This window comes from Carcharodon carcharias, chromosome 26, assembly GCF_017639515.1.
Source record: "Carcharodon carcharias isolate sCarCar2 chromosome 26, sCarCar2.pri, whole genome shotgun sequence".
Taxonomy (NCBI): domain Eukaryota; kingdom Metazoa; phylum Chordata; class Chondrichthyes; order Lamniformes; family Lamnidae; genus Carcharodon; species Carcharodon carcharias.
This window is the reverse complement of record NC_054492.1, coordinates 18154555-18169464: the sequence shown is the minus strand read 5'-3', so window position 1 is coordinate 18169464 and position 14910 is coordinate 18154555. Positions and strand designations below refer to the sequence as shown.

At 43.5% G+C, this 14910-nt stretch overlaps 1 long non-coding RNA gene across 1 annotated transcript in view; it reads left to right on the top strand.

Moving 5' to 3' along the window:
• LOC121269809 overlaps nucleotides 1-12938 on the top strand; it is a 64193-nt gene extending 51255 nt beyond the window's left edge. The window contains exons 3-4 of the long non-coding RNA XR_005941419.1: nucleotides 10626-10659; nucleotides 12876-12938. This is a non-coding gene — a long non-coding RNA (uncharacterized LOC121269809). The remainder of the gene's footprint in view (nucleotides 1-10625; nucleotides 10660-12875) is intronic.
• Nucleotides 12939-14910: the final 1972 nt, after the last annotated feature.

Below are 14910 nucleotides of genomic sequence, written 5' to 3'. Positions count from 1 at the left end.
AAAACTTACAGCAAATGAATGTTGCTTGATCCGAATGAAGATCATAAATGATGTATCCCGGGCACTCATGCCAAGTCTATTTTATTTTTGGCAGATATGGATATTTGGGCTTGGATGTAAGGAACACAATCTTGACACAAGAAGAGTTGGCATACAGTGCAAATGATTGTAGAAGACTTCATGAAAACATTGATATATTAGTGAAATGGGCAGATAAGTCTAAAGAAAAATTAATGTGGAAATATATGATTAATAGAAAGACACTGAAAGGTGTGGATAAACAGAGACCCCAGGGGTTTAAGTACATAATGCTCAAAAGCATAAGTGCAGATGCTAAAGCCAAAAAAAAAATAGAAATTCTGGATAGAAATTCAGGCAGTGGCACAAAACAGGTGATATTGAATCAACTGCTCGCTATATGCAGTGCCAGATGTTCAGTTCCATTGCTGCCAATGGAATTATTTATCAGGTACAGGGTATAAAGGATTACCGATTGTTCCCACCCATTTAGTGCCACTGCCTGAGGCAACTTGCTATCCTTTGGATTTTATCAATAGGGGCATAGAATACAGATTAAAGAAATAATGCTGAACATGTATAGAATATTGATTAGGCCACAGTTAGAGTACTGTATGCATTTTTAGGCACTGCACGATACAAAAGTTATTAAAACCATCAAGCACATGCAATGTGCCTTCACCAGAATGATGCCAGGGTTTGGAAGTTATAACTATGAGGAGAGACTCAAGAAACCAGGACTGGGGCATATAATGCTAAGATAAATTTTTAAATAAATTTTTGGGAGGACAAATAGAGAAAAACTGATTGAGGATTTGGTGATGATGGAATATCACTGAGATGGAGAAGGGAAAAGAAGAGCTGTTGGAGTATTGAATACTTATGGCAGGATTTTCCACACCTGCCCACTGCCACAATCTTCTGGTCCCACTGCAAGTCAGTGGACATCTGGCTGGGGCGCCGCCTCACCCGCAGGGGGTCCCGCCCATGACAGGGCCAAAAAATCCTGGCTTTAGTCAGTGTGAATGATTGTGCTAGAGACCACTGCGTCTTTTAAAAGTGAAAATGAGATAAAAATTCAAAACAGTGGAAAATACAATGCTGTGAAGAGAGATTTGGGTGGTGGGATTAGTTTTGGATTGCACGAACAGAGCTCGTGCAAATACAATCATTTTCCAGACCGCAAACATCCATAGTTATGTGATACAGGCCCAAAACCTCATAGCACCAGCTAGGCCATTCATGGAAGATAGTAAAACTTGGGAATAGGCCTCAGTCAATGAGGTGCTCTCCTGCAGATGGCATTGAATTTGTCACATGCTTCATGCTAGACTGAAATTCTAATGTGTAATTCCAAATGAATATTGGACAATTGTGAGGAGCTTTCTCTAAAGCTTCAGCAAACTATCTGGAGTGCATGCTACACTCTCAAAGAATCCATGATATGGTGGTGTGCAGATATGGAAGTTTCTTTGTGTGCAGACTCCATGAATTTAAGATGTTTTGTCTCTGCCTCAGCCCCTGTAGCTAAAAGAAGCCTTAAGCTGGCCCTTAAATCAGCATATTCCCGTTCCTCCACACTCCCCTCTACCAGTGTTTTGTAATTTACTGAGACTTCTTGAAAATCTCAGAAAATGTTATTTTAGGCTATTTTATTTTTTAAAAAGCTATTATTCTTTCTCACTTTAAAAATAAGAAATTATCTGTGTTATAAACTTCAGAATATATTCACATTTTCATCATGTTTGATATTCAGCACCCACCACCACCTATGTACAGATTTTGTTCCTTGTAAGCCAAAAATTCCTAACATTCTAAATATGTAATTTTTTGATTAAGATCTGGGCATATTGGCAACACACCAAAGATTAGTCTCCTAGGCCCAATCATCTTCAGCTACTTCATCAATGACCTTCCTTCCATCATAAGGTCAGAAGTGAGGATGTTCGCTGATGATTGCACAGTGTTCAGCACCATTTGCAACTCCTCAGATACTGAAGCAGTCCATGTCCAAATGCAGCAAGACCTGGACAATATCCAGGCTTGGGCTGACAAGTGGCCAGTAACGTTTATGCCACACAAGTGCCAGGCAATGACCATCTCCAAAAGAGAGAATCGAACCATTGACCTATGACACTCAATGGCATTACCATTGCTGAATCCACCACTATTAACGTCCTAGGGGTTACCATTGGCCAGAAACTGAACTGGACTAGCCTTATAAATATCATGGCTACATGAACAGGTCAGAGACCTGCAGCGAGTAACTCATCTTCTGACTCCCCAATGTTGCCCACAAGACACAAATCAGGAGTGTGATGGAACACTCTCCATTTGCCTGGATGAGTGCAGCTCCAACAACACTCAAGAAGCTTAACACCATCCAGAACAAAACAGCCTGCTTGACTGGCACCCCTTCAACAAACATTCACTCTTTCCACCACTGACACACAGTGGCAGCAGTGTGTATCATCTACCAGATGCACTGCAGGAATTCACCAAGGCTCCTTAGATGGCACCTTTCAAACTCATGACCACTACAATCTAGAAGGACAGGGTCAGCAGACACATGGGAAGACCACTACCTAGAACTTCCCCTCCAAGCCACTCACCATCCTGATTTATATCGCTGTTCCTTCACTGTGCTGGGTCAAAATCCTGGATCTCTGTCCCTAACAACAATGTGGGTGTACCTATACCATGTGGACTGCAGCAGTTCAAGAAGGCAGCTCACCAACGCCTTCTCAAAGGTAATTAGGGATGGACAATAATTGCTAGCCAGCGATGCCCACATTGCGGAAATTAATTTAAAAAGCACTAAAGATTAGTAGATGCATTGCAAGTGTTTATGTTGCCTTTCCTCTTAAATTTTATTCTAATAGGCAAGAAAATGCATGTTCTGTCAAAATCTTTACAAATGAATTAATTTCAGGTGCATTTATTGCTCCTGTTATATCTAGGCTGATTACCCTTTCTTCTGGCAATACTGTTGCTGGAAAAGGAGACATATTGCCATGTGCAGGTTTTTCCTTAATATGCTCTATCCCACCCTCAAATTCCCTTTTGTGATGGAGCAGTCTATTCTCCTTCCTTTCCCTGACAAGCTGGTTGAGGAATCTACTAATCGGTTCTTGACTACTGGCCACCACAAGCTCACCTTCATCGATCAATTGACATGTTGGGATTCATATAGTTCCATCCACTATAGGTCTGACCCATCAGCAATCTTTAAAATGGGGCCCTAGCTATTTGCTCACCTTGTAAGCTTGACGCAAAAATAGAGTGCTTCAAAGCCGCTCTGCAGGTCAATTGCTATCCTGATCAGATCATTGCTCGCTGTATATTTTGAATACTTGCAAATGGACCTTCCCCAAAGACTGCCCCTTTCGGACCTGAAGAGTGTGTGGTCTACCTCAAGTTACTCTGGAAATGCAATGATGTCAAGGACAGCCAATCTCACCTCATGCTGCTACTATTAAGTGGCTACGTGAGTGGTGTTTTCCACTAACAGATTGTTGCCATCAGTCCAAAAAGTTATTCTGCATACCGCACAATTCAGCAATTTCATGGATACATTTCAGTCTTGGCGTGTAGGCTATATGTCTCAAAGATTGGCTGATTGAATTAAACAGCATGCTCCTTTGGTTATTCATAATTATCAGAGTACAACTTGTCCGTGCTTGCAAAACCCAAAACAAAACGTGTACTGTTGGATGTGATTCCATAATTAGGAAGCACTTGCTGGACAATCCTGAGTGTGCTAATGGCTACATTAATAACCAATTTCAGTAATAAGTCAAATTTGTAATGTGGCTCATTTACACTTGTAAGAAATGACATACATTTATACAGGGACCTGTTTTCTGCAACCAAAAAGAATATGTTCAAGCCTTGCAGCTTTTTTGAATTTCCCAGGAGCTTTAGGAGCCTATAGTTCCCCATTGCTTTCTCCATTCCAACCCCTTAGCCAATAAGAGTCAGCTTGCCAACCAATCAGCAACCTTTTCTCCTGTAGTATAAATTGTTGTGATCATTTGAAATTTGACATTCTTGCATTTGTCCTGATGAGTGCAAAATGAAAAGCTTCAGCAACATTTCTCTTTTTTCAGCAATATTCAAGTTCTGTGCTACCAAACAACTCTCAGGCAATAATATATTTTTTCATAGTTACATCACACTTTTTACAGCTTTATTTTGTATAAATGGAGAAAACAAATTAAGTTGCTGCAAATCTCCTAATGTAGTAACATTGAGACTAATGGATGATAGAACATTAGCACTTATAAATGTGCACGTCTAATCACTTCGTGCAACAATAATACAAAATACTGATACTATTCTTACCTGGTTAATCATATCAGAATTCATGTAGGTGTATCATATCATGGTCTCTACCTGTTTATGTCTAATTACTGAAGCTGACTTTCTCTCTGGTTGCAACCTTTAAAGAGCATTTCATTTTGTAGTTATTTCAGCTGATTTTATAGACTTTCGGAGAGGTAGGGTTAGGAGGCTAAGTTTCCAGGCATTGCTAATTCTACAGGATAAACAAAAGGAGGGAGACCAGGCTGGTCCTTGCAGAATTGGCCGTCCATAGCACCCAATCCAGTACCTCTACACCTATGTGAACCAAGGTGTTCCTACCTCCACTTGGCCCAAGAACAGTGTGCTGAGGTTACGCTTCACAATGGAAGTCACCAATGATCTGTCATATCCTGCAACCCAGCCTGCAGCCCACCTCTACCATAGGCCACATTGCCACCAGCTGTTAGAGTCACAGCTATCATTGTGCAATGGGATTGTTCTAGATTCCCATTGGAGATAACTCTAACTTGGCTAATCAGCTGTGTACATATGCATTAGGCAAGTCACAGATGCATTGTAGAGGCCATTTTATCACATCTCCCATGGACAACATGACTGGATACTGAATTTTTACAAAGGGGCAGGATTACCCCAGGTCCCAGCAGTCGTAGATTGCACTCAAGTGACCCATAGTTGCTCTTGATCAACTGCATCATCTGCATCGCCAGAAGAAGATTCTAATCAGCCTGGGTTATTGTAGAGCAATTTACAGCAATGCTCAAGATGCCTTTGAGTGCAAGGATCGTTCTGGGGTATCATGCATTTGACTGGAGTTGCTGGGAATATGATGGAATTCTACGAGCTGCAGAACCCTGCCCCAGAGGTGTCCCAGAGAACAAAAACACTTGGGCATGAGGAGGTCACCTAGAGGAACAGCAGCAACCTGGGAAGGAATGTAGAGGAACTTACTGCTGGCAGCAAGAGACAGCTGTGCTACTCTCAGAGGTGATATTCTTATTACTTCCACATCAGGCTACAGCATTAACCCTACCTATGTATAAATATGCAAACATCTACTGGCTTCTCTGTATGCATCAACTTGCACAGCTCCCATTCACGGCTCCTGATAAAAGTCTTTCCAAAGCCTTGCCAAAGATATTGGAGTAATTTAACCCCTCCCTCCCTCCCCCACCCCCATGACTAACAGAATTAGGGAGAGGTGGTTAAATCTAAAAAGAAAATGTGAAACCTGACCCCAAACTGCTGCAAACTCACCTTTATCGAGCTTAACTGAGACAGTCTTGGCCTTGACTGAATAACCAACTCCAAAGTGGTGGGTTGGTAATTATAATATATAAATGAAACCTCATGTCTCAGAATTTGGAATCCATTTACATATAACCTCAACAGACCACCTCTCCCAGAGTTCTGGAAACCAAGCAGTTGAAGGGCGGCGGGAGCTGCCAGATCCAGTAAGCCTTTTAATTCCAGGGCTACTTGTGAGACAGGAGGACCCCTCAAGCAAACCTTACACAATCTCTTGCCTGTCTCTGAACTTCAGCCACGCCTCCACAATCTCCCTGTTGAGCTTGAAGCACCCCCCTCCCCCATGACCCCCAATCTTCTCAATTGCCAGGGAGTGGTCCCCAGCTGCTACCTTGTACCACAGCTTCCTCCAACCCCCTCCCCCCACCACTCACCATTGTGGAGACTAAGTCCGGTGGCGGGCGGGATAGTCAACGTGAATCCCGCTGGCAGGCAGGGCGGGTGAACACGCATGATCTTCTGCTTTTGACTTCATTAATTATGCATCCGTGAATTTGTGAATTTTGTGGTGGGGCAGGCAGGAAGTCACCTGCCCAGTCGTTACCTCATGGGCTTGAAGTTCCTGGAGCCATATTTAAATGGCATTCGGACAGACATGCACTTATTGCAGGCCAGAAGCTCCGTATAGCTCCTCCAGAGTCCTTGCGGCCACAGCTTGTACTGGAGAAGCTTGCAAATGTGAACAACCACATCTCGGAACATAAGAGAGCGCCTCTGGTATTGCCTTTCTCTTACCTATAAGACCACCACTGGTGAGAAACTCATGCTTGGGCCAATGCTTGCCATTCCACTGGTTCATGTTCGCCAGCATCTTGACCTTATAGAGGCCCCACTGCATCTTCCTGCTCAGGCCCTTGATCCTCATGGCCCTGTGCCAAAAGGTGATGGGCCCTCCTTCTCCTCATCTGGACGAGAGCCAGTACCAAGGCAGTTTTTCCTGCAGCCTTCATCATCGACACCTCAGTGGATGTGTGAATGAATTGAAGTGATACATTTAGTGAGCATATCCTTTACAGGTTTCGCTCCATCTCAAGGACAGCAGCCCAGTGCTAAGCCCTTCACCTGGGGTCCATTTAGATATGGCACCTCCGCCCCTCCCGTCCCTGGTAAAGGACATCCCGGAGGACCAGAGATAGGTGTTCCTCCCATTCATACATTAATACATAAGGAGACAATGCTCTTTGACCAGGGTGAGGAGAGCCATGTGCAAGAAGCCTCACTCGGGCACTCTCTGCTTTTCTCCACCATCCTTGAAACTTTATAGAGAGACCATTGCATATGCAGCATAGAAAGACTAAGTGCCTGATCCCTTGTCAATCATGACCTTTCACACAGGAGGATAGAAGTTTAGAGTCACAAGTTGGCTGCCCTCCACCAGTCATGCCTCTTAGAGCCATCCACCTCCCTCCTTCCCTCCCTTCATCCCTGCCTCTGACTGCAATCGATGACAAATGGCACAGAATGAATGGCAGCTCCGTACTTTGTTGGGATCTTGATGTTATGGGACCCATGAGTGAGGAAGAAACCTGCTGCAATGTGGGCTTCACCCTAGAGAGAACACAAGTGAGCATCTTTGACATCCAGTTCCCTCATAATTATTAGTGTCCCTTTAGTCAGCCACGTGCTGACCTTGAATTCCACCCACCCAAAAAGACCCTCCTCTCACCTCAAGGGATCTCACTGACTGACTAACTGCACGGTCAAGGTCAGTTTGAAAAAATAGTATGCGATACCTTTCAAACTCACTCCACCACCTTCTACCCTCCTCCTGTCACCCACCAACTTCCCCCCATCACCATAGACCCACCCAATATCAACATTCTACTTCCCTCTGTCACCCTTGAACCTTCCCTAGTTACCCTGGATCTTACCATGATCCACCTCCACATGACTTCCCTCCCCTCAGAGTCGACACCCGTTATTATTCCCATGCCCACCCTGACCCAGCCCCTTCCCATTATCCAAGCCACCTGTCTTGACCCCTTCATGACCCAGCTGATGAAGCCTTCACCTATCAGACTCTCACCCTGGACCTGCCACCCAACTCATCCCACTCCCCTCTTTGACTGTGACTGTTCCCTCCTCTCACCAGTACCCTGAGTTCTCCCCCCTAGGAGCCCACCACTGACCTGGCCTCTAAGACACTCCCCCAACTTCCTCGGGCATTCCCCCTGCCGTTCACCAGACACTCTCCCTACCCTCCCCTCATAAGCCTGCCTCCCCTGTCCAGACTCCCCTTACCCTTCCACCCTACGCACCCCCCCCCCCACCCCCCAAACCCCCACCCACCCCCCAACCTCCTTCCAGCCTTCGCCTGCCTCCTGTGTCCAGCCTTGGCGCAGCATTTGCTAACAGCATTCGAGTGAGGTTATGCGAAGTCCCTAAGAAGGAGGAAGCAATATCTATGGACCTCAAAGTCGTGGAAGATGTGGAGCTCGCCAGGTACATGCCACTTTTGTACAGTTGTAAAGCTGAAAATTCTAAATTCTTGCTGGTGGGGAACTTAATTTAGAGGACAAACTTAATTCTGGTAAGGTGGCCTTTTAATTTGCATGCATGAAAAGGATGTAAAAAGGGGAAACTCAACCTGCCTTTAGCCCGCCTTGAAAGTCAAAAGAACAAAATTTGCACGGTTTATCCTGCCTTGGGGAAACTGACTTTTTACTTCCTGCCAAATTAAGTGCACCCACCGCCATGATTCCCACTGCTGGCGGGAGTGGAAAATTCCACCCTCAATCTGACTAGTTGATTGGCAGAAGATTGAGTACACACATTTCTAATGAGACCCTGCTGTTAAATATAGCAAGAGCTCTGCATTCAGATTTCTCAGCCTCAGACAGGCACCCCACTCCCAGGAATCTTCCTTCCCAGCTCTAGCATTGAAGTTGACTTCACAATTCGGCTATATATAAATGACTAGGTGTGGTGAGGCCAGGATCCCATTTCCCCTGCCTCCTGCCTGAACCCAGAAGCCACAAGTAGATGGGTACTGATAGCCCTGGGACAGTGCTGGCAAGTCTGGTGGTGCAAATACCAAATGAAGAGGCCCTATTGGAGGGCATCTCTCTTGTCAGTTCCTTTACTGACTCCTGCAACACCCTGTTTGGTATGACTGTCATCAAATCTTTAGATTTATTCCCAAAATGCAAATCCATTTCTGCATCGACATCAAAAGTGCAAATGTTTGATTATCTAACAGGATATACAGATACAGTTGATTATGCAGTGTGAACATATTGAAGTTCTTTTTGCCATGGATGCTCTCTTAGGAATTTAAAAGCTGAGTATTTGTTTTGCATTGTAAATTTATTATGAGTAAATAATGTTACATTCTGCTGCTTTTGAACTGTATATAAAAGGAGACCAGCAACTTTCACTTCAATACTAACCAATCCATTAGAATTTACAGTAGGCAAAAAAGCAGAGCATTAAGTTTGAAATTAGAATCGATCCCAGCAAATGCAAGGTGAAGAATACAACATAACAGTTGAAATAGAAGACAATAATGACAATATCACAGTACATGTTGGGAAAGATGCAAGATCAACATGTACGGCAATATCCTCTTCCACAGAACAAAACATCTCAGGCTTATTAATTATTACACAAGAAAGAAGATAAGGCTGACCAAAAGACCTGACACAGCATCACATTGTTGTTTATTACTTTGTATGTTCTATCTCACCTCACAATGTCTGCATTGTACCATTGAATGGAAACCTAAGTAGACCAAGCAGCACTCCAATTATGGAAAATGGAGCATTGAGTATATATTTTGCTTACAGTAAGTCATGCTAAAGTAATTATAATTCCAAATCATTTTTTCAGCAGCTTTATTGATCTTGGGATTGTCTTCAACTCAGTGCGCTGATTTTCATAATTGAAGATGCTGTGCTTCTACATGTTTCCAAATAAAATTGCATTTAGTCATTAAGAACGTGCATGGGCAATCCCAATAGTATGGGAAACCAAAGGCCATCTATCAGATCTGGTCAACATCAACTAAGGTGTTGGGTAGCAATCTTAAGTGGTTGTTTCCATTTGAGGACATTAATGAATTGGCTGCACCAAAAGAGCTACTTGGCTGCGACCCAAATATGTTCTGTGTTAGGAAAACATAGCTAACTTAGAAATTGATCAATCTTAGGGTTTTCCTGTTAACTTAGGTGCTAAAGGAACTCTGGGCAGGATTTTCTCAGCTCTGGGGAGGTGGGATGGGAGCCAGGGGAGACAGAAAAATAGCAGGTACCTGTGTCGGGATTGTCCTCCAACACAGTCTTGCCACCAGAGAAGGCTCCAAGCAGTGGGACAAAACGTGGATCAGCTGTCACCCAAACAGAGGTGAACAGTCAATTTAAATGATTAAAGGCCCTATTGAGGGTCATTTCCCTGGGCTACCAGCATTTTGCCGGTAGCAGAGTTCCCCTTCGTCATGTGGGGAGGCCACTAGCTTCATGGAGATGGCTCCTTGAGGCCGTTGGGGGCCCACTGGAGCTGGAGGCTCCATGAGCCTCAGACAGGCCAAGGTACGAAGGTTGCCCCATGAGCCCAATGGGCCTTTAATTTTTCTTTTGACTTGTCTATCCCAGGGCACCTCAAAATAGTGGGGCCTTTCCGATGCCCGACTTACCTCAACGACACCCCCTTCCCTTGGTGGGGCTGCCTCTGATTGGGCCAGCAGCATCTACATTCCGCCCAGCATCCTTAATTTGACGGCAAACCTGGAGGTGACCAATAAAGGAGGCTGTGTCTGGGAAGTTTGCTGAGCTGGTTCCCCCTGACAGTACTGGATCAGAACCACCATTTGATCCCGATGTTAGGATCCCAAAACTTATGGTAAAATCCTGCCCTCCATGTCAGCTTGGCTCAGTTGGCCATATTTTCATCTCTTGGTCAGAAGGTTTTGGGCTACTGTTTATCTTGACTGTGCTTTGGATAAGACATTAAACTGAGATTCTGTCTGATTATTTTAACAGGCATCGGTAGATATTTTGCATCCCATGGCACTAGGTAAAAAGAACAAGAGTTCCCGTGATATCCTGGCTGATACTATGTACTATTTCCTCTGACAAAGGGTCACCAACATGAAAAATTAACTTAAAATAAAAGCAAAATACTGCGGATACTGGAAATCTAGAACAAAAACAAAAATACCTTGAAAAACTAGACCAGCTGAGTTTTTCCAGGTATTTTTGTTTTTGTTCATGAAAAATTAACAGTTTCTTTCCACAGATGCTACCAGACCTGTTGCGTTTTTCTGCATTTCTGCATTCTCTGTTTTTATTTCAGATTTCCATCATCTGCAGTATTTTGCTCAGTGTTATGCATTGTTGATTGTGAAGAATTGCTGTGCACAAAATGGTTGCCACTTTTGCTTACATAATATAATTCTACCAGAGCACAAGAGCTGCGATACATGTTCATCAGCATTCTCTTTTGTCCAAAAAGTCTGCACAATTCTATACTCCTACCTATAGGGCATTATACTATGTAATGCCATATGACAGTTATTTGTCCCTTTATACTCAGAAATTCAAACATAAAGAAGCCCACAGAATATGTACTGTCTATAGTAAATCTATTGGCACCCCAAAACATATAATGAACGTAGATTGCGTTGCAAAGAGTTTTAATTAGATGAAAGGTGTTTAATTCTGTGAAGGGAATAGGATGGACGGAATCTTGTGTCTTGTGGAAGCAATGGGGGTCATGGCCACTGGCTGGAGTGCCGCATGTCTCCTGTTTTCAGGAAGGCCCGCCGCATCTTGTACCAATCAGGCACTTAGCAGGCTAGCAGCGGGCTTTCTAGGATCAAGGACCTCTGGGGCAGAGGTCCCACCTGCTGAGAGCTGCTGGCCAATCAGAGGCCAGCAGCTCTTCTGTACTCTTCTGTACTCAGCAAGGTCAATGGGGAGGTGGTGGCTGCTGCTGGTATTACACCCACCTGATGGCTCAGATTGAGGAGGGACCCAGGCACTGGTGAGTGATGGCAAGAAGGGGAAGTGGGTTGGCAGTCATAGGGGAGGATAGTGGAGGGGGTTCAGCAGCATGGGCAGGAAGGGTGGCTCTAGGTGCCCACCACCCCCCGCCCCCACTCCCTGATGCTGGATACCTTGATCAGGCACTGAGTGCCTTTAATCAAGGGATCATCCCCCAATTGGGACCCCGCAAGCAAATACACCAGGGTTTGCTTGTTGTGCTCCCTGCATGGTGAGCCCCCTACCTGTTGCTAGGCTAATACCATGGGCCTTCTAGTCGTAGATTTAATTGGGGTGGAGGCAGGCAGGAAGGCGGCATGGTCCCCACCCTCTACCCTTCTGCACAGTTAATTGCCCCCTGCCACCAAGCTTTTCATGAGGGAAGGGATAAGATTCCACCCTACATGTGGGTGTAGTAGAATAGAAAATTATTGGTCTATGGTGTTTATATTAAATGAAACAAAGATGAGAAGACAGTGAAATTGGGATTTGTGTAATCTGAAGTAGGCATCAGTGGCATCTTTTGTAACAGGTATGGATTTATTCATTAATAAGAGCTGAGAAACCATTGTGCTATTTTTATAGAAACAGCTTAGTAATTGCACCAGTTTCATTTTTTCCATTGTAGCGTGTATTTGGTGACAACAGAGATCTGTGCAATTGTGAAATTTCTCTGATGTGGTGACTTTAATGCCCATGCATATGCATGAATTTGTCTTTGCCTGTCAGATTGTAGAACTTGCCTGATGTTGCATTGCTTGCTTGTACAGAGCCCAACATCTCAGAAGCAAGGAGCAAAAACATCCTTCTGGGAGGTATCAAGAGGATTACAATTTAATGCAGCTTTTTCATCTGCTGACGGATTGACATTCACTGGTGGAGATGTTGTAGCCTTCTTTAGAAAGTGTCAATTGAATAGCTAAATATATCTAGTGGTTAGTATTCCCAATTTAATACAGAAGAAGAATGTGGTATGGCAGTCTTTTGGACCACTTTAACCACTCTTTTTATATACCTGTAGAAGCTCTTGCTGTTTGTTTTTATATTTCTTGCCAATTTACTTTCAATGTCAATTTTCTCCCTCTTTATTAGCATTTTAGTTATCCGCTGCTGGTTCCTAAAAAATTCCCAATCCTCTGGCCTATCACTAGCTTTTGCTGCTTTGTATGCTTGGATACTCTCCTTAACCACCTTTGTTAACCACAGATGGTTCATCCTTCTCATCGTGTCCTTCTTTGCTCAGTACAGGTGTATCATATTATGAACTTTCAGTTAGTACTTTAGTTGGTTTCCATACTTCCTATTCGTACTGGACAAAATGGAAGATTGAAACTCTGTGGCTGCTATCAACTTCCCATTACTGGGTGAGCCTTGGAACCCAGTGGTCATGTGATCAAAACTAGTTTAAGGGACTATACCTTTATTGCCCCACGACTCAGAAGATCCATCAGAACTATCAGCCGTCAGCTAGTCTGAGAACCAAACTCTGAAATGAGCTGCAAGTCATCAAGCAGCCAAAGTACTTAACCTGTCCCAGTTTCAAAGTTCACCTGAGAACCACCCTCCTCGATATTAAATTATAAGAAACTTCACAACTTGCTGTGAACCCTTCACTTTACAACCCTTCAACTTTAAATCATCAGATCCATTCAAGAAACCATAGGTCTGCCACGTGGGAGTTCAGAAATTGTAAATCAGAGTCTGAATTAACTGTAACCTGTAAAGGTGCGCTATCTTTTTCTGTATCCAGTTTATGTGTGTGCATGTGTATGCGTCAGCCTGAGTGTGCGGTGTTGCGTTAATGTGGGATAAGTATGTGAGAATAAATAACCTTCTTTATTTTAAACTCATGAAAGCTTGCCACTGAATAATTTAATTGGGATACACTTTGCAAGGGTAAGAAAAGACACACCTCTTTCCATACAAAACATACTGATTATGGACAGTAAGAAAGCAAATACATTTTCTCTATTGACCATGAGTACTGTTTGTGTCCATTTAAGGTCTTGAGATTACAGGTTTAAATGACTTGCACCATAAGTGCAGGCAGGCAGGCATATAATTGAACAGATGATCTTCTGTCTATGTTTTCTAAATGAAAGCATTTGGAGATGTGTGTATTTTTCATGCACATTTTATGGCCAGAAATGTGATTCCTGACTGTACACAGCATAATTTTCATGTTAGCTATTGCTCATCAATAGTGAAAATTCTTACAGCTTAAATATTTGGAGTTGTATCCACATGATTATGCTCCACAGCTGTGGTGCTGCAACAACTTGTATTTATATAGCACATTAACATAATAAAAATGTTCCTAGACACTTTGTAGACACTTTATCAAACAAAATTTGTCACCGAACCACATTAGGGGATATCAGGCCAGGTGACCAAAGGTTTGGTTAAAGAGGTAGATTTTAAGGAGTGTTTTAAATGAGGAAGGAAAGATAGAGAGAGGGAAAGATTTAGAAAGGGAACTCCAGAGCCTAGGACCTTGGAAGCTAAAGGCATGGCTGCCAATAATGGAGCAATTAAAACTGGAAATATGCAAGAGGCCAGAATTGGAGGAGTGCAGAAAATACTGAGAATTGTAAGGCTGGAATAACTTACAATGACAGGGGAGGGGCAAGACCATGGAGGGATTTGAAAACAAGGATGAGGATTTTAAGATTGAGGCATTGCTTAATTGGGAGCCAATGTTGGTCAGTGAGCACAAGGGAGATGGATGAGTGGGACTTGGTGTGAGTTAGGACATTGGCAGTGGAGTTTTGAATGACCTCAAGTTTGTGGAGGGAGCACTAAGGAGCCCAGACAGGAGTGTATTGGAATATCCAAGTCTAGAAGTAACAAAAAGGTATGGTTCCATGGTGCTGATTTTTTTTTTGGCCATTAGTTATTTGCGTGTCTGATATTGAGTATCAGCAGACCAGATAAGGGAGAGCATCACAGCTAACACTCATTCTGTTTTCATCTTCCATCCACACACATGAACTTTAAGCAATGATTCCTGGACAGTGAGCAGAAACCTGGTCTAATATTTCCCCTCCCGAACCATAGGCTGCTGAAACTAGTTGTAGTTTACTGTCACTACAGCTGATATTAACTAGCTCAGCAGAGACTGAGGATTGAGCCTGGGACCATTCTAGTCCACATGATTTCAGCTATTCACTGAATAAACTTGCTGAGTCATCAAAGCAGCCCAGAACTTGGCCATTCTGTTTACTTCATGGGTTCATGGCTCCTGGTAGAACCTTAAATCTCTTTAAATGAGGTCTAGAATACT